Source organism: Microtus pennsylvanicus, chromosome 1, assembly GCF_037038515.1.
Source record: "Microtus pennsylvanicus isolate mMicPen1 chromosome 1, mMicPen1.hap1, whole genome shotgun sequence".
Lineage (NCBI taxonomy): Eukaryota > Metazoa > Chordata > Mammalia > Rodentia > Cricetidae > Microtus > Microtus pennsylvanicus.
Genome location: NC_134579.1, coordinates 24,034,354 through 24,059,250, shown reverse-complemented (window position 1 = coordinate 24,059,250; position 24,897 = coordinate 24,034,354).

Here is a 24,897-nt window from a genome sequence, read left to right as displayed (position 1 = left end):
TACAAGCTAACCTGCTTATATCTTTCCAACCCACCATTGGCATTAGTCTTTCCCTAATGTGTCCCCAATTTCCAAAACAGCCACAAAATCTTAAATAACAATTTGCTGAATTTGGACAAATTTCTTAGAATGATGACATTGTACCTTAACAGCTTTGATCAAGGCAATATGGATTGTACAAATCATCTCTGCCAAAAGAACTCATGTAGAAAAGTTCCATAGTATAGCCTGGAGCTTCACTGTGACACCAACTCACAGAGCTAAATGATACGGATGGAAACCAGAATGTCTGAGAATCTGCTGCCTCTCAATTTCACTATGGGGGGGAAGAAAGCCTGCGGCTTAGAAGAAAAAAGTAGTAGTGTCAGCTACTTTCCAGGAGACATTCATTCAGGAGCATCCTTTACTGCCTAAGGAAGATGAATAGGTTGTAACAATTGCCACCTGAAAATTGTGCCCTAGAATGTAACCTTCACCACGGAATTTTTAAGCTCAGGTAAGCCCTGTTCCGATCGTCTTCAGAATATAGCACATTAAAGAAGGGCTTGTTTTTCTCCTTAAAATTTCATTATCTCCATTAAATATAGGCACAGGTCTGTGCTGGGTAGCATGACAAAGGCCACCCCAAAGAAGGCTGCTTAATTATTTTTGCGGGCATAGAAGCAAGCTCTTCTTGTTCTAGAAGCTAATTAAGATGAAGATTCACTTGGCACGCAATTCTGCTTCCCTAACATCTTTTATATTGAAGTCGCTCAACATAAGAGCATTCTGCACAGTCCTCACTGACCTGTAAAGCACAAAGGATAACTAGCAAAAGGATCACAATGAGTGATCACTATGAATAATTTGCTGGAAAAATTTTCATATTGAAGGGCATTTTAATAATAATTCACCACCCCACTCTATTAGTCTCAAGGACTAAAGAAGCCCAAAGGAAAGAACTGGAATTATGCAGCTCTGCTGGCTATAATTTAAAGATATTTTGAACTAAATTTAGACATTTTCAGAATGTGGTAGCTTGCTGGGTTGGAGCCCAGCTTAATTCAAGTAGTGAAGACGTTAGTAGTGAAACCTAATCAATGATAAACTATGTTTTTATACTTTATCTTCCGTTCCCACTAAGCCTCATTTATATCTCAGCACAACGTTTCAAAAGTCCTCTTCAATTAAAGAGCCATGCCAGGCCACGCAAGTGTGGCTGAAACTGTTTATATGACCCCTTACTTTTAAAACCAGGCCTCTTTTCTTCAACAACGATCTTGTAGTCAGTAATGCTGTTGGTATACACATCTGATCCACATGCGCCACACCTAAGACAGAACGCTCCACGTCTACATTTCAAATTGTAGTTTGTTTATTTCATCTTGCTTTACTTTATTTCACCTGAGGATTTACAAAGTCAAACTAGCCAAAAATGACAAGGAAGTGGTATACCAATGAATCAAAGTTGTGCAAACATTCCTTCATCAATAGGGATAGATTTCTCTATACTAGAGGACCTGCAAAGTCACTGGACTTTGGATATAAATACAGTCATTCCCCATCCTTTTCAAGCCCAGGTTTCTATGCTTCCCACCAGTTCTTTATGTTTGCAGAGAAATGCCCACAGTGGTTGCTCATCTTTAAAGCTTGCTCTCTTAATAATTCCCAATCCTGTCTTACACTTTCTTTGTTTGATTTTCTATTTCCAAGCATGCCTTTCTCATTTTCCAAAGTACTTCAGCACATTGCACATGGGTATACAAGCTTTTTCATCCTTCTTGTCTGTTCATCTCACCGTCTTTGTCATTAATGCATCTTTTACTATTGCCACTTATTTCTCTGGTTAAGGGATTATAAGTAATTGGTTAATGGGTTCATGGGTTCTTTGCTCTGCAGGCTTTGCTGTTTAGTACTTTTGGAGACAGTTTATTTATGGTTTTGAGTGTTCAATTTTTCAGTCTTCTGTTAAAAATATTAAACATTGTCATTAATTTAATCACAGTGGCTTGATTTCCTGAATTTTTTTTACTGATTTTTAATTTAAAACAATTGAAATGTAAAGATCACATGTATGTATGAAGTGTAATGTGATATTTCAATATACGAATACAAAATGGAATAATCTCATTTGAGTAACTGACTATGAAGTCTAACATTTTTATCACTTGTGATGTGAATATTCATAATCCGCTCTGGCAGCACTTTGGAAATAAACAATAATTTATTGTTAATTATAATCACCCCATGATGCAATAAAAACTGGAGCTCAATTTTCCTGTCTGTCTTTATCCCCACTGATGAGTCCTCATCTTAAGGCCTTGTTAAGGAGAAAGTAGAGAGTAACATGGGATTCAGTCACATTACTGAGTCACAATCCTCTTGGATGTGTGAATAAGGACTTTTTTCTAATTAGTTAAGAAACAAAAGATATTCTTGCCTTGTGTAAGTTGTTGGGATTGCCTAACTGACACCATACTGGCCATGCCTTTCCTAGGCTCACACCTTGCCACTCTGCACAAATGTAACAAAGCCAGGTGGTAATCAACAGAAGCATCACTACCCCTTGTGTAGAACTCTGCCCCTCTTTCCCATGAAGCTTTTCCCTCCAGGGACTCTTCTTTTCAAATTGCAGTGCTCAACCTTTAAATATTAGATAGGAGTCCATGAGATCAGGAAAACCATTGTGTTAGTTACTTACTGTGGCAAAATGCCAGAGAGGAACAGCTTAGAAAGAGGAAGATGGCCAGAGAGATGGCTCAGTGGATAAATCTAACAAACTGAGTTTGATCCCAGAACCCACATTAAGGGGGAAAGAGAAAACCAGTTCTACAAAAATTGTCCTCTGACCACAACACTCCCAACGTTAAGTGATTCCTCCTCCCCAGCACCCATCCACTGCCAGGAGGGATACATCTGGACCTCTTCTCTCCATGCTGGAAGATTTAATGGCTCAGATTCTGCAGAAAACACAGCTATCATAGGTTCATTAATACAGAAATCATGCCATGTCCAGGGGACAATATTTTAAAGGTCTCTTCCCTAACCTCAAGCTCTTACTTTTTTTTCTACCTACACTTGCATAGTGCACCCTGAACTTTGCTGTGGGGAGGGGTGGGAATATTCATATAGTAACTTATTCTTAGCACTTCGAACAGGTTTTGAGTCCTTGCAATAAGAAGTTACTCCAAAGTTGAGAGCAGAACACAAATTGATTGGAATAAGTAAAAACATTTAGAGGGTAGTTGACAACATGATCATTTAGCAAAACATCAATAGGTCTTTATTAGACCTTAGAAGCTCCCTAGTCTTTGGGATTGACATGGAGTTTTGTAAACTGGTTTTAATCATTAGTAAATGCTGAATTTAAACAAATATCATCTCTGTATCACTGTAACTTTATGACATTTATTCTTTATTTGATCAATTTCATAAATTGTGTCAGTCATTTTTTTAAAAAAATAAACTTATCTTACTGGAATAAGCTCACCTTGGCCTTGCAGATAAAACTTTCTAAAACATCCTAGGGAACCTAATTTTGAACATGTCAGAGTTTTTCTTGAAAAATTTCACAAAAGCTATTTAGGAATATGACAGTTTAGATAGCGTTCCTTGGAGGGACATTTTGACAGGAAATGCTGTGTGATAGTGACTGCATTGTAGAAGACTGAGCTGTTGGTGAGATTGAAGCACACGAGTCTTGCTGAGGCTGGGCACTGTTAGGACATTAAGTTGTTCATTGGGGGTTTCAGTGGTAGTGTCATCTACCAGAAAAGTCCAAGAGAATTTTATTATGACCAGTAGTCACTTCTAATGGGACCTAATCACATATTAGGCAATAAAATTCTTGTAGGCATAGGATTGTTTTAGGGGTTTCTTTGATGTACTTGCAATTGAACCCAGAGCCTTACATATGCCAGACAAACACTCCACCAACTGAGCTATAAATCTCTAGTGCCATGAAAAGAAAAGTTTAATTTGAGGTAAACTGTGCTTTATATCTAAAGGGTTCAAGAAAAAGCTATGACATATGACTATAATTTTTATTCAGTTGTAACAAAATCAGTAATTAATACTTAGCAATCAGATAATTTTAGGAACAGTGTTAGAAGGAATAAAGAATTTTTTTCTAATATGCTATTGAATCCATCTAGTTTCTATAGTATGGCATGCACCCACTGATCCATTGTCTATGTTTCTAGCTATTTAATATAGAGGAATAATCAAGCATGGTGATGTATGAAAGTAACTTGAAATTTTCATTGTAATATTGTTTGTGCGAAAAATACATAAGAAACTTAAAGGAATGAGAGAAAGAAAGTGGAGACGGGTTAAATGGTTGTCAGCAGTAGTATGATAATATAAATGGGATCCATCACTAAATTAAATAATTCATAGCAACTATTTGAATAACCTTTCCATGTATTTTTAGTAACATATATGCTGTTATGATGAACAAAAGAGCCCAAAACCATAAACTTTACATATACAATAATATGCATAAAGTTGTATATGTAAAATGGCATGCACAGCAATGTGAGAGATTGTTAGATTATTTCTGAGATAGTAGAAGGCTTATATTTTTATCTTTTATCTTTCTTGAGTATGCTTTGTCTTTGGTGAATTGCTTTGCTTTTATATAACAAACCTTGTAACAACATTTTGTTTAGTTATACGCTAATGCAATGTTCCCATATTGCCTTATAAAAGCTCCTAAAAGCCTATTAAGAAGAAGCGCTCCTTTCTGTGAAGCAATTCTTCATCTCACTTGCTGAATGTTTATTAAAAGGCCAAGAGAAGTACTCCAATTTAGCTTCTGTCTTATTTCCCACTCTGCCATACTGAGACTGCTACATTAGTATGTTTTTATTCTGAGCACGCCTGCCACAAGTAAAACACATTACTTTCCCATAGCCCATAGCATCTTTTGTGCAAATCGGCTGTCAAGTAGCCCACCAAATGCAATTTATCCAGTCCTCTTAAGGCTTGCTGGAAGTTCTAGAATTATTGAAGAACTGGCCAGCTCCTGCATTTTCTCCACAGGAGTCCCCTGGCGCTCCATCAAGCACTGGGGCTTGCCTGTACAAAGGAGCAGGCATAAGAACACAGTAGACTTAATTGCCATCTAGTCAATTACAACAACATCCCTAAAAATAGAGCAGAAGCACAGGCAACTGCTCCAATCAGGTTTCCATGACACTTTTGAAAAAAACAGTTGTCTGTTGCCTTCCTTCAAGTTAGGTTCCACAAAAGATGGCTATTAGCACCAAGTACTGGGGGAAGTCAGTTTTTTTTCATTTCTTAAGACCATGATTTTTAAAGTTATTTCCCAAATGCTTTCCAACAGGCTTGGAGCCTGTTGACACTGCACTTACTATCTCAGAAGTAGTGGAAAACTGAGAAAAAATATCTTTCTCATACCTAGGGCGAAAATAAGTTCCCAACTGTTTATATATCTTTTCATCATACATAATTAAATTTGACAGCAATGTATCTCCTGACTTAGCAATCATTGCCACCAGTAAAGTATTTTTGTTGTTTTTAGACATTTAACATATACAGAAATGGTTATCACTCAGTGGCATGGTGTTATGCATTATTTCGGAAAGCCTAACTATCCAACGTTCAGAATTATCACCCTTCAAGAGAAAAAGTTCTTGAATAATGGCTTGTAAATATTGCTTTGCATATTTCCTACATATTATCTGGTCATGTGCAATATGCTGTAATTTGAAAAAGAGAACTTTGGCTCTTATGATCTTTCACATATATAGAAATTAATATCTAGAAGCTGTAGAATTATTAAAGAATTAGAAATGAATGTATGTTGACTTTTAGACATCTATCTTCATGTGAAATATCATGACTTATTATTTCCTTTTATTATTAGAATATTTTGAAAGTATTTAGAATTTCATCTGATTTGTCTCCATACCAAACTTCTGAATACATACAATGTTAGGGAATGGTATTCATGGCTGTTTCCCCTGTTGTGTTGGTAGACTTGCAGTAGTCACAGCATTATTTTCAATGCATTCGTCACCAGAAATATGTTTGACTGCCTATTTCTTATTGCTTTATGCCATTTTGTTTTCCATTTTTACCTCATTTGGGGAAGGCTGTTATGAATGGAACTTAGTTCTTAGTGTCTGTGTAATGTGATTTTTAGCTTGGGAAATAAAGTGAGAGATGAAGCTGTGGAGATGCCTATGTGGAATTAGCTGGATTAGATTAGTTAAAATGGAAATACATGCTCTGTGAGGTTCCATTCCACGGACTGGGATCCTGGATTATATATAATATTCTCCAGAAGTAAGCTTGGGACAAGCATTCATCTCTCCTTTCTAATTCTAGTGACATCACCAGCCACTTCAGGCTCCTACTGTTCCCTACTGTGATGAGCTGGGGCCTGTACAGTGAGCCATAATAAACCATTTTTCGTTTTAGGTACCTGTGTTGAGTATTTTATTGCAACAAGAAAACTCAGTAAAAGATTTCATAGAAAACATGTTATATTACCACACCTTTTTCTAATCCAATTTTTGTCATATTTAGCTATCAACTAAACAAATATGTAGGAATGACTGTTTTTAAACTCACAGTGTAAGATCAAAAACAGAAGAATGGCATTTCAAATTGAACTAAAATTATTTCAAAACATAATAATATAACTAAAAATAATACTCTTCAGAAGTGAAGAAAAGGGGCTTCATATAATGTTCACAGAAGACATTGTGTATAGAGTTCATTGTAATCCCCAGATATACTGAATTAGTTAAAGAACTTATTACATCACTAAATGTAGGACCACTACAGAAAAGGTATTCATGTTATACTGATCGCAAATAATTTGAAAGACACTCAAAATTCATTATCAGTGATGCAACTGAAAACCAACAATAGGGGGAAACATTTGAAAGTGTATTAAAACCCCTAACAAAAACTATGAAAGATTATCCATATTACTAACATTGATCTAAACAGGCAGGGACAAACTCTATGAACAAGCATCCTTCAAAGCTCTGTATGTAAAAAGTGGTTGAATTATAAGGCACTTAGATTTTCATGTGTTAGAGACATTCTCATCTTATTTTCTCTGTGTCTGGGGTGTCAGCTAAAAACTGAACCTTTCCTCTTCCCAGAATTCTCCTGTTCTCATCGTCCTACCAATAGTTCCTGCCAGGCTACTGGCCAATCAGCATTTTATTAAAATACAAGTAACAAATCTTTACAGGGAAGAAGACCATTGTCCCACAGCACTTACCTGTTAGTATAAATTCAATAAAATAATATCAAGTAATATTTGAAAAGTGGCACTCTGATTTAAAAATATATTGAAGCTGAAAACAACTAAAATTAATATTTTGGGGATGAAAGGGACAAAGCTGGGGGGAGACTTTTTCTTCCAATACCAGGTTTTTAAAATCTGTAGTTATTAAGATGTGGAATGTGGTATAAATAAGAGGTATAAACAAAATCTAGGAAGAAATCTAAGAAAATATGGGTACATGCATATATATTTGAATATGACAAAGAAAAGAACTATAGAATATGAAAGAAAATGTCTTTTAAACAAGTTGTGTTAGAGCAATTAAATATCTTCATGGAAAAAAAAACCAACTATTTGCCCCTTACTAGAGTGCATACCATACAAACAGTAAGTGAACTGCGTTTCTACTTATAAACAATAAAACCAAATCCTTCTGATTAAAATATAAGGAAATATGCTCTTGATCTTAAGGCTGGCAATGATTTCTTCTGAATTTATTATTATGTATTATAGTTTCATAAAAACAAACTGCAGTAAGGTAAAGAACAAATATTAAGTGAGAAACATCATAAGAAGAATGAATATACAAGTGATGATTGCAAAAAAAACATTGCTCTATTGTAAATAACTTTTCAAATGACCAACAAAATAAAAGGAGTTTCTTGGCTTCACAACCAAGAAAATACTTCAACACACACTGTTCTCACTCAAACTAAAAAGAGTAGCAATGGAAAATACTTTGCAAAGATACACGGCAATGAAGTTATATACTAAGAATGGATGCACAAAGAGAAATGACCTCTTTGGAAAACATTAGCAGTAGATGATAAGGTCCAATCTTGTGCTCTAACAATTATGCTATTAAGTATGAATGAATGGTGTTATGTGCCTGCATACATCTAAAGGTCTTTACATGGATGCTTGCCATTGCCTCATTGAGCACTTCACTCCTCAGTGGTCACTGTAGCTCTATCTTTAATGGTCCAAAATTAGAGAGGGAAGATACCTATAAACCCAAATGTATGGATGTTGTAATAGTCAAAGACTAGAAGGCCATCCATTTAATGTTTAAAAAACAAATGAACCACAGCAACAAACATAAACAAAATACAGTCTCACAAACACAATACTGAAGAAAAGAAGCCAGACAAACATGTCAGAGTATAATTCTATTCAGAAACAGTCAACATGAAACTGTTTCTATAGTGTGAAAGGAACACAGTTGTTAGCATCTAGTGGAAAGAAGGTTCTGGAAGGAGATTTTAAAGGATCACAAGGATAGAGTTTGTTTTCTATTTGCACAGAAAATTTAAGATTTACATACTTACTATACATGTATCTTAAGTGAACAAAAGTTCACCTAAAACATCGTTAAATTGAAAAGGTAATCAATGGTACTAAAGTACAATCATAAACACCTCACAGAACCTGAACAGTCCTTAGGAGCAGATCTCAAGAGCAGTTCGTCATCTTGGAATGTTTTATTGGGATTTGAATCATATTTCTTTCAGCATTTTCTCCACAACTTGTGTTATGTTCCTACATGTGTTTCAATAAAAATATTTAATTGCTTACTGAATTTTAATAGCCACATGCTTTCAAACTTCTGTGTTTATTTCACATTTTAAGTATATAAAAACAACAATACCATCTTGACCCAAGTGTTTTCTCATTGAGAGTCAAGAATATGCTAGTTTTATGATCTGTATCTGCTTCTTATGCTATGCAAGTTAAAGTCTCCTTTTGAGCCCTAATAACCTGAGTTTGATTCCCAAATCCCATAGAGTATCCTCTGACCTCACCCGGATAGGAGTGCAGATACACACGTACACACACATGTGCATGTGTGCACACAGACACACAGACACAAAATGGAGAGAAAGACTAATAATATTAATAAAATTATGTTATAAACAACTACTTGCTAGATTAGAAGCATCATTTCAGTAAAATGAAGTTTTTTGTGATAAAATGTATCTATCTTTTTGCAAATCATGTCAAGCTATCACAAATTTGTAGTTCTTACTTTTCTTGTTGCTGTTACAAAATACTAAACAAAATGAACTTAAGCAAAGAGGCATTTTGTTTCCCTTTTCTTACAGTTTGAAGGGGGTGGCAGGAGTCTGAGGCAGTTGGTCACATTCCATCTAATCAGGAAGCTGGTGCTCCATTCCCTTTCTGCTTTCTCCTTGTGTTTAGTCTGGAACCCCAGCTCATGCAGGTGCTGTCATACTCGCTCTTAAACTTTGGTGGAAATTGCATCATAAATACCACCATGAATATGTTTCCATAGTGAATCTCAATATGGTGCAGTTGACGGTGAAGACTGGTCCTTAAGCATCTCATCTGGAAGGTTAGTAGAAGGCTGGGCACAAGAAACCAAGCTATTTCAATTTTAATGGCTTGAAAATCCATTTTGAGCTTTAAAACTCTCATAGAGGGAACAGAATTTTAATTTTCAAAACAATATACATGTAATAGCAATTAATGAAAATAAAAGAGCCCGTGAATTTGAAAGATAACACAGATGAGGTTTATCAGAGGGTTTGGAGAGAAGAAAAGGGAGGAAGAAATGTTATAATTATATTATAATCTTAAACACAAAAAAAATCAATGTGCATGTATAAGAGTACGGTAATTAACAACTTGAGTGCAATCTGTGGCTACTACTAGAATTCAAATGTGTTTTAATCAGTCTGAATTATTAGTGAGTGAAGCTATCAAAGAGTCTAGGGAACTTTGGAAATAATCTAGTAATGGATTTATCTTTACCACAGAATGCCATGGAGCACTCTGGTTCCAATTTTCTTTGAATCTGTGTTCTCTGCTCCTTGAATTACTAAACAAGCCCTAATTGCAAGGGAAAACTGAATTAAAACATAGATACATACTGTAGCAGACACACAAACACACTGTAGCAGAGCACACTGTAGCAGACACACATACACACTGTGGCAGACACACGTACACACTGTAGCAGAGGTACTAAGTCGGCCTCTTTCTGGAGCAGCATGATTCTACCCAGAACTTTCTGCTTTGAAACAAGTGCCCGCATATGCCAATGTTGACAAAGACAGGACAGAGCAACAGCATTCTCATCACAGATGACTATTACTAAGGCACTGTGCGCCAGCATCTCTTTTGACTGTGACAGCAGCAATAGCTTCAGCCACTTTAGAATAGAAGTTATTAGAAGTAACTAAAAAATGGTAGATGATGAATTTTGACAGACAAAAAGAGCACTATTTTTAGAAAAAAAAATGGGTGAACTTGAACACATTAGCCTACCTGAGTCAATTTGAAAAGGGAAATCATGGGGGGGGGTGTTGTTTATGCATGCAAATGGAGAGTATCCTCTTCCGGATAAGAGAAGCTAAAGAAACCCAGAAGATTCTAGAACTTCCTTGATTGTAGAAGGAGGTAACAATTATTAATATTAACCTAACCTTACCAGAATACAAGGATAATATTAGAGAACACAGGTATACTGCTATTGTCATGAGCGATTTGATTTTATAGGTTATTATTTATTATTCAAATTTAATTTCCTACAGAAGTACTATGACACTTTATTCTCTTACACATAATACCCAATAAAGTAGAATTCTGATGGTAAGTTTTTTCTACCCCTCCCTGTACTAAATGATGAACTTCCAAAGTCTAAGAGGATATTACAATACCAAGTGTTATATGGAGAGCCAATCACAGCCAAGAGAGGGGCGTTGTGAAACTCCTTCTCAGATACATTGCCTAGGTTTGCCAGGTTAACTTTTATAAGTTGGCACTGATGAGAAAAACTATTCCTTCTCAATCCGAAATCAATGGCAATCTAAATAATGGTGTCCTGGCTGGTTTTAATAGTCAACTTGACATAGACCAAGAGTTACCTATGAGGATGGAATCTCAATTGAGAGATTTCCCGTATCAGACTGGACTGTGGCTATGTCTGCAGGGACTCCCTTTTGATTATTGATTGTTGTGGAATAGTCCAACCCACCGAGGGCAGTGACAACCTTAGGCAGGTGGTCCTGGGTAACATCAAAAGGCTGACTGAGCATGACAACAAGCCAGCAAGCCAGCAGCTCTTCCTCCACGGTTTTTAAAGCTTCACTCCCTGCCTCAGTTCTTGCTTTGAATTCCCGCGATGATAGACTATGACCTGGAAGTATGAACTGAAACAAACTTTCTCCTCCCTCAAGTTTCTCTTAGTCAGGTTGTTTGGTTTATTACAGCAACAGAAAGCAACATAGGACATATGAGTTATCTCCTTTGCTTCATTCTTGTTAACTTGCAAATATCAGTGCCTAGATTCTAAATTTCCAAGGAGATGTTTGCAGGAACGCTGACAAAAATACTAACAATAAATGTTTTCCTACTAGAGCCTAAATAAAATGCTTTAAAATTAGAAAATTTAAAAATCCATTTCAGTCTCTGAAATTGGAGAAGTATGTCAATAACATGCAAAAAAAAATTGGGACACCTTCTAACTAAAACAACTGAATCATGGTTCCAATAAAAGATTTGCCCACGAGCCAACTCATAATGCTTATCCCCCAAAAACCAAAGGATGAATAATACATTAAGGAAAATCCCAATAGAATTATAGCAACTTCCTAGAATGTGGAATAGAATAGTCTGCACCTGAGCATGGCTGACAGATTTGTGGAAGAGAATGCTTGTGAGGTTTATCTGGCTCTGCGGATAGCCACAGGAAGTGGGTACCATGGGAGAGAGTGTAGCCAAAGGTGTTGAACAGCTTAGAAATTCTTACTGGAAATAAATGACAAGCGTATTAGATGACGGATATGTTAGCTACTCCATGCATTGCCATTTCTCACTGTTTACACAATCAGCACATCATGTTCTTCCTCCTCAGTGTATATAATAACACTTGTCAAATATATTTTACCAAAGCAAGAAGAAAAATGACTAAAATGAAATTATCTGGGTGTAGTCATTCATTTCTATGTCTTTTCTGGTTAGTGATTTCACAGCATGCCTCGAGTGCAGAACATGTGATATATAGAATAATTTTTGTTATTACTTGAAATTTTCTTTAAGTATTCTGCATCCTCATGTCTTATTGTACTGACTTCTAATATTTTTTATTATAGTTTGGTGTGCCTGTGTGTACATGCCTGTGTGTGTGCGTGCCTGTGTGTGTGTGTACGCAGCATGTGTGTACATGCCTGTGTGTATGTCTGTGTGTGTGTGTACACAGCATGTGTGTGTATGCATGTGCGTGTGTGCATGTACATGGGGCTATGTAAGGCATCGGTCTGTATCCATTGGATGAGACTCTCTTTTCACTTTTGTTTTTTTCAAAAGGAAATATTTTATCCTTTAATCGTGGTCCAAGCCTACTCTGAGTAATTACCAAATATGAACAGAACTCCCTTATCTGTTGACGACATCAATCCAAAATAAAGCTGCTTCCTTGGGCAGACTGAAATCACCAGATAAGAATGGTTCATTTCACTGGTCTGCTGACTTTCTATAAACTAGATATTTAATAAAATTAAATGGAAAAAGTATCAACTTTATCTTATTCTTGTTGTTCAAAGAGGTTGCTTCCATGGTGCTTTGTGAACAAAAGGAGTGAAAGATAATTCTTTCAACCCTGTCTGTATCAGATGAAGGGAAACATCCTGATCCCTTGTTGCCAGCGTGTAATATTAAAAGTTCGGTGCACAATGTTATTGCTTTGGTGACAGGTTCGGGTAGATTCACATCTACACATCTTCTGAAAGTGTGTAACAAGAGAAAATAACATTTGAAAGCAGAAATTTGAGTCATGCTTCTTGAGTTTTTATGATTAAAGAAGCACAAACTGCATATAAAGCCAAAAAATCCATGAAAGTCATATTTTACTTTCTCCTCTCTCTCTCTCTCTCTCTCTCTCTCTCTCTCTCTCTCTCTCTCTCTCTCTCTCTGTATACTCATTTCTGCAAGAATCTTCTTTTGAAGAGAATATCATTTTCTATTGAGCATTAGAAAAGCAAGACCATGTATACAAAAACCAACAAAACTTCAGGTAACCAATAACAACAAAAGAATTATAGTATTATGATTTTTTAAACATTTTGAGATTTATAAATTGGAAGTATTCAGACAAATAATGAAATTATAATATTTTTTGTTCACAGTATATATTAATATAAACAATAGTGAAAATGAGCTAAAGCTATATATGTCAACACAGCCATTATAATGCAACTCTTCTCTTTAAAGTTAATAATAATTGTATTAAATAAAGCCATGCTAGTGCTTTCTAAGAGAAACTGTTTTGACTCTTCTTCCCCTGTAAAATAGAACGACCAATAGGAATTCACTAACCAAATGGCCGGGACTAGCAACCTAAGACTAAGACAGAGGGGACACATAGACACACAGGCCTTCTACTTCGCAATTTTATTTTGAGATCGTAAAACCGAGAAGGTTACAAGCAGAGCACATTACCAAAATCTGGCATTCAGTTAAGTGCTCACTGCTAATATTTTAGCAGTGACCTGAATCACATCCATGATATTAGCATTCTGTTAGCTTGTGCAATGATTGCTGCATGATTTTGTGTGCAGAAGCACATTTGTGCAGAATATAAATACAAAACTGATAAAAAAATGCACTCTAGACGAAAGTCCATTGTTTTCAGTAGATAAGGTCACAATTGCTTTGCAAAATATTCTTAAAAGATAGAGCCTGTCATAGAAAACTGATTCTCCATTCCCAGTTACTGTGGGCAGCCCCATACCTGTCACATATGGGCAACACTAACTGAATTTAGTAGTTATTTAAAAAAAAAGAGGTATATGAAGTTAGGAGTGTCAGCATGTTATGGAGGTACTGGAGGGACTAGACGGGCAAACAAATGATTAATATAATAATATTTATTGTGTATATGTATGGAATTCTCAAAGAGTAAATAAATAGATAATAGATAAATAAATATAATAGTTTCACGTACATAGCATACAGAATAATGGTTTTGCTTTTATGCTGTCATCATGAGTATGGCCACAAAAATGAGAAGACTTTCTCAATATACAAAGAGAAGTAGAATTGACACACGTCATCTTTTTTGCCAAGGTTTCCGGGCTCCTAACTGACAGACATTTTCAGCCTTGGATCTTAATATGCATAAAAAGTCATTAATCTGCAGTTATTACAGCAAATTTCCATGAGAGGATAAGTAGTCACATAGAAGTCATTCAAATAACCACGGAAGCAAATGCTGAATTGCTCTGGTGCTCCACATGGTCCCCATGGACCATTTATTCTTCACGTTATGGCCATTATTGCAAAAGCTCACCTTTGGAGAAGACAACTGTATTTACATTTCCAAATTTCGTGTGGTGCACAAGTAATTCCTGCAGCACTGTCACACACATGGGTGTGAACACACGTACCTTTTTCATGGAAATCCCTAATTTCATTTAAAGCTTGGACATGAGGTTATCTTGCCATATTGAAGGCAATATTTGTGAGAATTTATCTCTATGAACAGCTCCACTTTCAGTGAGTGATATTCTCCACTGTCTTCTTCATCTTTGCAATAATTTTTGAGAGATTAACTGTCCTGGGTTTATGGTGCAGGTAAGAGTTTAACACTTTATGTTTAGCATCTAGTAGAGTAGCAGTCACTATTATATGATGAAGGTGATATGAAAATATGGTCATTTCTGTACCAGCATTGGCAGAAATTTCTAGTTTGGAATGATACATGTGAGTGAAGAGGTTTTCTTTGTCTTTTCTCAGCTGTGTTTAATACCAGGTGCTTGATTATGACTATACATTAGGCTTTTGGGGAAGAGGACAAAGAAATAATATGGTATTTTAAGAAATTCAATATCTGGTATAAAACAAACAAATAGACATAATTTTAACATAATCTTATAATTAATGATAAACTATGGGATTCCCAAGAGAAAGGCTATGTACCGCAAGAGAGGAAAGACAAGAGACGTCAGAGGTAAAGCAATGCTTTAGTGGACTGTTTAACAAGAGAATAAGAACAATTCAAAAAGTTTCAACTCAAGAAAAGGCCAACAATGCTTGATAACATAAATTCTATAGCTGGGTAAGCAGTGAAAAGAGGAAAATGTCAGGTCCAGATTAAGAAAGGAAAACTCTTGGGATGGGCAAGGGTTGGTCACAGGAGCCTCATATAATGGGCAGAAATTGAGAAGTCTCTGATGGATTTTTTTCTAAAGGTCAATTTTATTTTGGATAGATTATTTTCAGGCTGGTGAATGGTTTTCAGAAAGGTCAAGTTTGAGAAATGGAAGACCAGTTAGGGTGTGGGGTGAAAGACAATTAGAGAATCTCAAGCAGGAGAGTTAGTGAGTAAGGCCAAGAAATATTCCAGAAATATTTAGGGTAATAAATCGCGGATATGAAGTGTGCCAGTTAATGAAGAAGGATAAGACTAAGGTGGCTTTCTTTGTTCATGCTTGAGTGGAGAGAGAGAGACAGAGACAGAGACAGAGAGACAGAGACAGAGATATAGACAGAGAGACAGAGAGAGATTGAGTCTGTAACAAAAAATGTTTACTTTAGGAGTAGCAGGAGATTCAGAATGGCAGATTCTGAGGTTCTCCAATTATATGTTAGAAACCCAATGGGGGCAGCTCTTCACAGCGAATTTGGGACTAAATGGAAAGGGAGTTAAACAGACCTCTTCAGACAGTCTTAAAATGCATATTTTCTGCGTGACTAGAATAGGCTGTTTTATTTTTTAACTATATTAAAATGTCTTATTGTTGTGTCACATAATTTTCCTGGGAAGATACTATCATACACATATCCACCCACCCCAAATAGGAAGCCCACAATAGACCAAAGTACAGATACCATCAAATTCAACTCGGTGAATCAGTGAGTTTCACTGGGATTACTTACAGGAGAAGAAATTATTAAAAAATATTTGAGTCACCAAAGCCCACCCCAACACAAGTGACAGCTGACAAAAGGAACCTGGAACACACTGCACACAACTTGGAAGAAGCTCAGTGGGTTGGAGAGTACCCTTTTTAGGTGACTCTTTTGGTCCACATTTCTTCCAGGCATGGGTCTGGTCTCACAATCTTATTTGCAGCTTGCTTTAGCTGAGAGTGACTTTCGGCAGTCTTGACTATATACACTTTAGAGGGAGGAGCCTAGTGAATCTGGTCAGTTTCAGGGAGTTCCTAGAGCCATTTTGAGTTGTTTATCTTCTATCTTAAGGTGCTTCCCTGCAAGCTAGACCATTTGGATCACAAAGGAAACGGATATACAGCACTTATTGCAGTAAAACTTAAGTGATAGTTTTTCTTAATATCTGTCCAGTACCTAATATAGTCTCATCTGGAACACAGATCCATCTAAAGAATAAGACAAAAAAAAAACCTGAGTGTTTTAAGACATATATTCAACTAAACACCAAAACAAACATTTCTATATTTTTTTCCAAATTCTGAGGTGAATTTGCTAGATATTCATAAGGATTTGGCTTGTATTTCCTTAAAAACACTCCAAGCCTTCCATTTTATGCACTATATTATGTATTTGCTGAAGTCAGACAAATTGAAAGCACAGATCAGCATTCCAGGGTCCCATGGTCTGGGAAAAGCATGGATAAAAAAAGTCAAGCAAACTAGTTTTCTAATAGAATGTACAAGGTACACACAGATGGGGGTGAGGAGATTGTGGAGAGTGAGCTCCATGTTCATCAAACCATCACCTTTAAAGGGTCAGCATGCATGTTAGAAAGCAGCCCTTTGCAAATTAAATCCTGACGTTATTGAGCAACAAGAAAAGATACTTTACTATTTCTGAGCATGGCCATTGGGGACTTTATACCAAGAAATATGTGACCATTTTGGTTTGGTTTCAGTAAGATTGACTTTTTTCTCTATCTTCTTAAATAATGGAACCAGAATTGCAATAACATTCAGAAAGATAAGCCATATTTCCCTACTATGAACCAAAACAGAAAACATACATTACTGTTGTAAATTGTTTATGATGCTACTGAAAAATCTTAATCAGAATGTGCTATATTTCTTATAAGCCAGTGGAGATCAAATTAGTGAATAAATATTATTTGTGCAAAATTTTTATTTATAAATTTACATCCTGAAGTACAAAAAATAATTCAGAGTCAAACCTGATGACACAGTTCAGTTAGAAGGATCCCAAGCTTAAGGTCGACCTGGACAACTTACCAAGAGTCTGTTACCAAACTATAAAGTAGCAAGAAAGGGTCAATGAGAGAGTTCCACATGTAAAGGCACTGACCACCAAGTCTGATGACTGTACACACATACACAGACACACACACACACACACACACACACACACACACATACAATATATGTGCATATATACATATATAGTTTGCATATATTTACAATAAATACAAATATATATTTATTATTTTGTGTGTATATACAAAAAAAATAACAAACTAGTAGAGAGCGTGCATAGCCTGCACACGGCTCTACAGCTGATCCTCATTACAGCATCATTATCCTGAATTTATGCCTTCCTTTTTTCCTATATGCAGAACTACAAAAAAGATATTTTGTGGATATGTTGATGCAATGAGAACACATATCATCTTCTTTCAAAGTTTGGTGTCTTATCTCCTGTTCCCTACTTCGCTATGGGAAAAGATGGCCTCCTACAGATATCTACATGCTTCGCTCTGCTGCCCTGGAGATACATATTCAACAAGCAACAGAAATCTTTGGAGACTGAGCAACCTTACCTCACTGGCGGCTTAAATCAGACGACTGTTGCTAATGTCAGTTTCACTGGAATTCATAAAGGCAGTCACCATAGCAACAACATTTCTCTGGGACACAGAAATGCTACATTTTATATTTTTTTAATAGAAAATCTGAAGGTTAGATTATCACCACCTCTCCATATCCCATTTATCCTCCACCTCCACACAGGTCCATTTTCATACACAAAGAGCTTGTTGGAAGTAAAGGGTCACTCTGGATTGAAGGGGAACAATACATGTAACAGAATTGAAAAATAATATTAGAGGATTTAGATCTGAAGGAAACTATTCCTGAACTTAGAAACATATTATTTGACATTAACTCTAAGAATTTGTGAACTAGTTATTTAAGTTTGGTTGTATAAATTCAACAAAAAGGCTTCTGTTTAAGAGTCAAAAATTATCCAGTTTTATAATTCAGCCACAAAGGCAAACACTTGACTTCCCCATGAACCTCATTTTCTCTGAGGACCAAGTTTGAAAGAGATCAATTATAATTTTTAATATATTTTATTTAATTAAAAGTAAGTACTTGTGGTTATTTGTTGATTCAGTAAGGCAAGTGCCTAAAGAACCAAGAGAGGACCTCAGATTCTCTAGAGCTGGAATTACAGGAGGCTGTGAGCTGCCTGTAGGGATGAGGAGAAGGAAGGCAGGTCCTAGCAAGAGATGCTCCTTACTATGGAGCAACTCCCAGCCATACAGTTATCTTGAACGATAATGGTAGAAGAAACATTGGAAGGGACAATTGGTATTATTGGTATCATTATTTTACTAGAAAAAAATTTACTTATTTTTAAGTTATCTCTTCTCTTCCTCCTTTGCTTTGAATGCTTAAAATGCATCATGTGCTATAATAATTCTATTACAGCTATATAAATGTTTTTAAATGATTTCTGGGGAAAAATTCTAAAATAAGCTTTCACCCATGAGACCGGCATAACTCCATCATGAATAAATACCTGCTTAGTGAATAATCTAGAATGAGCCTAGGTAAGAGAATTCTTGAAGTGGTTTTCAAGCCAATTAAGGCATGCATCAGGAAAATCCGGAGATGCTAATGAAAATATGCAAAGCTATCAGTTAAAGAAGCAATTATTCTGTAATGTGCCTATTCTATTTGAAAGGTTTTTGAAATTAATGTGTATCAATCATGATGACAAACACAGAAGAGGGCATGAAGAATCAAGCAGACCTATAGTGTGAGCCTTAACAGATCTGTCAGTACAGTGTGTTCTCATTGCTCCAACTGGCTTCATAATTATGGATCAAATCAGCTAGAGGAAAAGTAAAAAAAACAACTATAAGTATTAATTTAATATGCCTTATTAGGATGTGCAGTGTCAAGTGTGTAGTTTCTGGATGTGAAACACAGCTTCCAAGCTAAAGCACACACTTTCCTATATAGAGCTAAATTAACTTGTCTACAAAGAACATTTGACTGATGGGGAAAGCATAGGGTCAAGAAATAGCCTGTTCTAATGAAGTACATCCAATTTGACAAATGACTAACATTTCCAAGAAGATACAAAGCCATTTGAGAAAATAGAGCAAAAATTTGTGACAAACAAGTTATTACAATGATGAAAGGTTGTTCAAATATATTATTTTCTTTTTATGTTCTTTTTATTTGAATATAAAATATTTAAGTATGACAACATTTTAATAAAAGGATTAAGAAAATCGAATGTTATATGTTTTCACTTTTTATTTTAACTAAAATATAGTTATGTAACTTCTTCCCTTCCCTTTCCTCTCTCCAGCTTTTCCCCTGTGCCCTTTCTCCAATTCCTCCTGTGTTCCTTCCCTCCAGTCCTTCCCATGTGCCCCTCCCTATTTTTCTTTGATTATTATGATTCTATAAATCACATAAATAAATAAATAAATAAATAAATAAATAAATAAATAAATAAATATAACCTGATGGATCCATTTAACGTTGCTTATGTGTGTGTGTGTGTGGTTTCAAGACCCCCTCCCAGTATTGGATAGCTAGTTAGGGGCCTCATTCCTGGAAAAGACGAATCCTCTATTTCTCGGTTTTCACCAGAAACCTACATTGTTTTTTGTCTATGGATGGCCCTCTAAGATTTCTCTCTCCTGATTTAGCTTGTCTACTGACATTGTCATTATTCAGGTCTTGTTTAGGCATCCATATTGTCGAGGTAAAGCTTCCCTGTCATTTCAAGAAGATATAATCTCACAGCTGACTTCTGGCTCCCCTGACTATTACAGTCTTTCTGCCACCTCTTCCTTGATGTTCCCTGAGCCTTAGGTACAAGTTATGTTGTATACGTATCTTTTGTTTTGATAAATCTATTAAATAGATATAGCCTTTCATGTACATTGTCAGTATATGGCTCCATAATGTATTTCTATGGTAATAATTGTGTCTTTTGACATTTTAGGAAAGTTTGCTTCTGAAAATCTTCTAAGTTCCTTTATATCATTGAATCAAACGGACTTTTATTATGACACACAGAAACTTAATGCCTTTGTTTCCCCTGCTGATGTTCTCACCCTTCCTAGTATTTCATTTTCTCACCTTGGTCTTTCTCTAAGTGCCATGTGCTATAAGCCTGCATGCTTCTTCCAGCTGCCACTCAATATCTCTCTCTCTTCTTTAAATAACAATTTAAATCTCCTATCTGCCAATTCATTCTGTCACAGAGTTTTTCTTCAACAGTATAACAACAAGAAAGTCTTTTTAAAATTGATTAATTCTGATTTTTCCCTGAAGAACAAGCAAGAATCCATCCTTAATATGCTGTGTGAAGTGTCTGGCATCCTGTATTCAGGCAACCTTCCCTGGCTTTAAGAGAAAAAGGAAAGGCAAAGCAAAGAAGTCATATCATTTTCTGGGGTGATGTAACCTAGAATGGAAAAGGGGAGGTGCTATTAATCTGTTTATATTTATAATTTAATGGTAAGTCTATTCAAAACCAATAGTTCTGACACATTCTATTATTATTTTGCCTGAAAAGTTTAATGGACCTATTTTCAGCCAAATTTCAAGGTAGGTATTAAAGTGAGGAATGATCAATGATACTTGTCCCTTGAAGTTCCCCATGATCATACTGACATCAGGTCTTAGTGTTGCATGAAGTTAAGAATTGGAGCTTAACAAGCTGCCTTTCCCCCCTACCAAGCCACAAATCGGTTCCTGGTACATTTGCCATGCCTCCTTGTAGTTTGGGGCTGCTTGCTCATTCCTAGCTGCCCAGACTCCCCAAGTAATCACACAGAAATCTGTATTAATTGCAATATTGTTTGGCCAATAGTTTAAGCTTATTGCTAACTAGCTCTTATATCTTAAATTAGCCCATTTCTATTAATCTGTGTATCGCCACATGGCTATAGCTTACCAGCAAGGTTCTGGTGTGTCTGTCTACAACAGCAGCTAAATGGCTTCTTCCTGACTCTGCCTACTCTCTCTATATATATGTATCTCTTCCAGCCTGGCTTTATTCTATTAAGCCATTGGCCAAAAGCATCTTCTTTATTAACCAATGGCAATAAAACATTTATAGCATACAGAGGGAAATCCCACATCACCACCTCACTGGACTTCCATATCCAGGTTCCTCCCTCCTAATCTTACTCTGAGTTCTAAGAAACTATTGTATCTCTTGATGGAGGCAATTATCACTTCCTTAACTTGCTAATAACCAAAAACACCTCAAATTTCAGGAATGGAAATGACATTTTATAAAGATGGGAACTGCTAAATCCACTTCCTCCTCCTGCTCTTAAAGCATATTCATTCAAGCAATGAGAGAATCTGTTCATATATAAGTGACTGCCTCATACTGTGTCCTGCAAAATGATTTAACAACTGGGCTGTAACTAGGTCATAAAATGTTCTTTCCCCTTTATTCTTGGGGAGTGAAGTTTCAAACTAAGAAAATACAAGATAAAACTAACAAATAGCAAGAGGCTCTATCTACATTCCTTATTTACCCTGAAATGGATTAAGTGGTTCAGATTCAATATTGCACATGGCAAATGAGGAAACTTAAATACATATCCAATAAGCTGAACAATACAAGTTTTTGTTGCATGATAAGAAGTAGAAAATCCAGATTTATGTAAGAGCATAAGCCAGCTAGGACAGAATACTCCTTTCCATGGCTGGAAAGTTCAAAACAGCCACTCGTTCCATATGGTTCTGTATTAGAGAGAGTATCAGTCAGTACACTATCACCTACAAGTGGTGGACCCTGGGGTGATGCTATGCTTTGGATGTAGTATGTCACGAAAAGTGCTTATTTTTCTGAAGTTTAGTTCTCACTGTGGAAGAGTTGGGTAGTGAACTTCTAAAGAGTTAAAGCCTAGGAGAACATCATAGAGGCTTGCCCACGGAAGGTAAGTCTTGTGGAATTTTGAATTAGTTCTCTCTAAAGTGAGTTAGCAATTTCACTAGAGCTCCTCTTGGGACTCTTGCTGTTGGCAATAGGGCAGGTGGGAGGCTGCAGCTGGGAAGGAGATATACCTAGTTTCATTACTTCCTTTTATGTTTTGGATTGGTAGCCATCTTGTTTCATCAGTGCCACTGAATTTGACAGTATGATGGTGCTGGGCAGACCCTAATTTATCAATTGCTGACCAGACCGCATGTAGTTGGTAATAAGCAATGAGGTACCCTTAGGTGTCACAATCAAAGACCCATTGATCAGATTTCCATTCTTATTGCCAACCCCAAAAACATTTCGCTGTTGTTTTAAAGAAAACATGCTATTTGACCTCACAGCTAAGACATTGTTCAAATATCTTTAGAAAACTGATTTTCAAAATATGCAACTTTAGAACTCTGTAAGTGATACATTTACAGAAAACCAGTTTTCTGTCACTATTGCCCTTACAATGGGCTATGTACTCAGATATTTTTCTTTCCATTCTGGTCTCTATCACATTTTCCAAATGCTGCTCAAGATCTGTTAAATGGATTTCACAACTCACAGTTACAACACACAGTTAGAAGCATGCTGCCCCCAAGGACTCAATAATTTTCCTCCTTGGATTAACCAGAGGAACCACAGAATGTTCCAGTCTGCCAGAGAAAGTTCAAAGAAAATCGATCCTAAGTCTTCAAAAGGGCCACATGGCAAAGTGCTAAATTGCAGAAGAAAGCCCCTCCCGTCCACACTGAAAGGCCAGCAGCCCACAGATTACCTAGAAAGTGAGTCAGAACAGCATCCATTGATGTGTCTTACACTGTCATCAATTCAAAGGGACCCACCAAATGCTTTCCTTCTCTTTCATACAAACTAAAGCAATTCACTTTTTAATTTTGTGTGAACTATGCTTCAGTAGTAGGAATGTTTCAAATATCATTCAAAATGTCTTTATGATTGGTGACAAGTAGTCCTTCATGGAAAATAGAAAATAAAACCCTCGTTGAAATGCTGGAGGATAGAATTTACACAAGAAATATCCTTACCCATACAAAAAGAAGAAGTGAGGAAAATTAGGCCCAAATCAGGACCTAAGGAAGAAAATGGAAGAATAATACACAAGTCAAACATATATGTTTAGATGCATTATGCTGGCTTTGGTTTTAACACAGCCAGATCAACTGAGGAGCCTTGGAGCACTAAAGTTTGGTGACCAGTAAGTTCTAGGTAAAATATGTAGTCAAAACTTTTTGGTGTTTGAACTGTTGGAAACTGGAGGACATGCTGAGCTAGTAAATATCACCAATTATTCACAAGAAAACAGCGTCCAGAATTTATATGTCTATGGCTAGAATTAGCATTAAACCTATAACATGAAACCAAAGAGAAAGTGCTTCCCCAGTTCCCTGAATAGAAGAGGACATTTAGATTATAATATGATCTGCATTTCCTATAGTTCCCAGCTCTATCATAGCAGACATTAATATCTGTAGCTGGCTTTCTTGGACTGCCAGTCCCCAAATCATAAAACAGAGACATTATTAATGATGAATGCACAGTTTGTATCTAGCTAGATTTTTTTAAAAACTTAAATTACCCATTTATTTTAATATATGTGCTGCCCATGGCTCGTTTACCTCATCTATGAACAGTCCATTCTGCTTTCTTGCTTCCTCTATATCTGGATGGTGCATAAACAAATGAGTCACATCTTTAAATAGCTAAACAATTACTCTGCAACACAAACAAATGCAACACAGCTTTGCAAAGTTAAACAATTATTCTATTCTTCAGCAGGTACCTGTGAGCAGATAAACAGGAGACTCCAGTCTGGAGGACAAGCAACATTCATGAATTACCACCACTCATGGAAACGTGGGCACTGTCTTTCCTTCTGAGACAGGATGGAAAAAGAGAAGGATTCCAGAAAGGGGTTTTTGGATTGTTATTGCCTATAGTATTAGTAAAAATTAGATGGAAACTACATGATCAATTACGTAAAAGAAAGAAACTTTCATTTATGAGTTTATAAATATACATACACTACTACACTTTTAAGCTGGAACTGAATTTTAGAAAACAAGTCAACGTAAGATACTTCAATGTCACTATGCACCCAAACTACCTGGACACAGTATGGTACCTACCCCTTGGTTATAGCTTTGGTTTCCATGATTTTAGTTACCTGTGCCTAACGATAGTCTGAAAGTTTTAAATGGAAAATTTTAGAAGTCAGACATTCAGAAATTTTAGTTGACTACCATTATAAGTCATGTGATAGGTTAGGACATGAGTCATGCTATTCTCATTGTATACACATGTGATATGTACCACATGCTACCTTGTTGGTAGCCATCCCGATATTCACATCAATTCCCATGGTGTCACACTGCTCCTGATTGATGAACCTTTATTTGACTTAACAATTACCTCAAAGTAAAGACAGTGCCGGGACATAAAACATGGAAGGGCAGGTTAACTCTAGT